Below are 2266 nucleotides of genomic sequence, written 5' to 3'. Positions count from 1 at the left end.
TAAGACTGACCGCTTGTAGGATAAAGGTAAATGTCCAATTCACAACTAAAATCATTTGTTGACATTTCGTACCTAATTTCAAATTATATATTTTAATGAATGGACTACAACCGAACAATATATCTTTTGGCATGTTAAGATGTACATGCCATCCTCATTCTAGGAAATGAGATAGTAATAGAATACTTTATTAATAGCTTTTTATGTATTTTTACCACATATAATTTTGCACTGAATAATACAAATATAGATTAGTCAATACACAAGCTGTTCTAATGTGATGTTTCATTGAATATTAGGCCTGGCATGGCCGAGCGGGTAAGGCGTGCGACTCGTAATCCGAGGGTCGCGGGTTCGCGCCCGCGTCGCGCTAAACATGCTCGCCATCCCAGCCGTGGGGGTGTATAATGTTACGATCAATCCCACTATTCGTTGGTAAAGGAGTAGCTCAAGAGTTGGCGGTGGGTGGTGATGACTAGCTGCCTTCCCTCTAGTCTTACACTGCTAAATTAGGGACGGCTAGCACAGATAGCCCACGAGTAGCTTTGTGCGAAATTCCAAAACAAACAAACAAACATTGAATATTAATTCGACTTGCGTATTTTATTCTTTCGATTGTCCTGCCATCTAGGTTTGAAAAATTAACATAATTGATTCTGTTGCTTCAACAAAGGTTCGTATTGACTCGTTTGGACAAAATGTCGATTTAAATATTTAAAATAACAAACAAACTCAAAATGAATTAACATATATCCAAGATACACTGTTGCTTTGGTATATACAACGCCAAAATCAGGAGTTCGATTCACCCCGGTAGCCCCAGCAGATAGCCCGATGTGGCTTTTCTATAAGAAAACACATACACACGTTTTGGTAAAAGTTGAGATAATTTTGTGTACTCATGATATAAGGCACAGCCACCAGTATTCATGGTAGTAATTTTCACTGGAGTAATTTGGTTTTTATCATAAAAAATAGGGAAGAAATATTTGTTTATCTTTCTTTTAACATTGGAAACATATCAGATATCAAAAGTTCAAACAATTGGTATTTCAAACAATCGTAACAGTGAAGATGTCCACCATAGCTGGATTCCACTTTTATACAGAAGGATTCGGGAATTTGTTAAAAGTGGGCCTAAATAAACTGTGAAATTGTAAAGACTAAATACACTTGTTATTTTGGCAGGAAGAGGTATCCCAATACTCAAGGTGCAACATTTCAAAAAGAAAAGGAACATTTACTCCAACATCCCCTTAGAATCCTCCCTTGATTTTGGTGGAAATTTTTGTTTCGTTATATATTCCAGCAAAAATGCGCACCCTCCGAGCAGATATAAGTGCTATTTCCAACGGAAAGTTATTAGGCCTGCAGTCTTTTTTAAAATCATCTTACAGTTCCACAACAATGTACTCAAACTTGACATTCAATAATGCTTACCATCCATGAGAAAAAATATTTTATTAGAATTTTAATTTCAAAATGAGCTACCATCACACCATTTTATTACAGAGTGTATTTTATTGAAGTATTTCTTTGTAGACGCAGTTATCAATTAATGTGCCTTGCTTCTTTGTTGAAACACTAAAAAGATTTTCACACATAAAAACAAATAATATAATTATTTTTTAAAAATTTGTTTCTTGATTTTTTTACATTTGAAACTTACTCCTTTTTGTAATTGTTATTGGTTAATTCTGAAACACGTATTTTTTTGTGGACATTTCAATTGTTTTATTTATTATTCAGCTATAAAAATACTAGGCCCGGCGTAACCAGGTGGGTTATGGCGTTGAACTCGCAATCTGAGGGTCGCAGATTCGAATCCTCGTCGCGCCAAACATGCTCCCTTTCAGCCGTGAAGGCGTTATAATGTGACGGTTAGTCCCACTATTCGTTCGTAAAAGAGTAGCCCAAGAGGTGGCGGTGGATGGTGATGACTAGCTGCCTTCCCTCTAATCTTACGCTGCTATATTAGGGACGGCTAGCGAAGATAGCCCTCGTGTAGCTTTGCGTGAAATTAAAAAACAAACAAACAGTAGAAATACTGCCAAATTATAAAAATATTACCCTCTTATGATTGGTGGTGATCAATTCGGTAGTTTCAAAGATCCATGATTTGGACGTATATATCGTAAGCTTCTTTATAATGTGATGTATTTTTCAAATCTGTATACTTTAAACTGTTTTATACCAAATTTCATGCTTCCTATCTAAAGTAAGTATCTTTGTCATAAAACTGCTCCAATGTTATGTGGCATAATGT

This window comes from Tachypleus tridentatus, chromosome 8, assembly GCF_004210375.1.
Source record: "Tachypleus tridentatus isolate NWPU-2018 chromosome 8, ASM421037v1, whole genome shotgun sequence".
NCBI classification, from domain to species: Eukaryota; Metazoa; Arthropoda; class Merostomata; order Xiphosura; family Limulidae; genus Tachypleus; species Tachypleus tridentatus.
The sequence above is the reverse complement of the archived record's forward strand: the minus strand, read 5'-3'. Positions refer to the sequence as shown.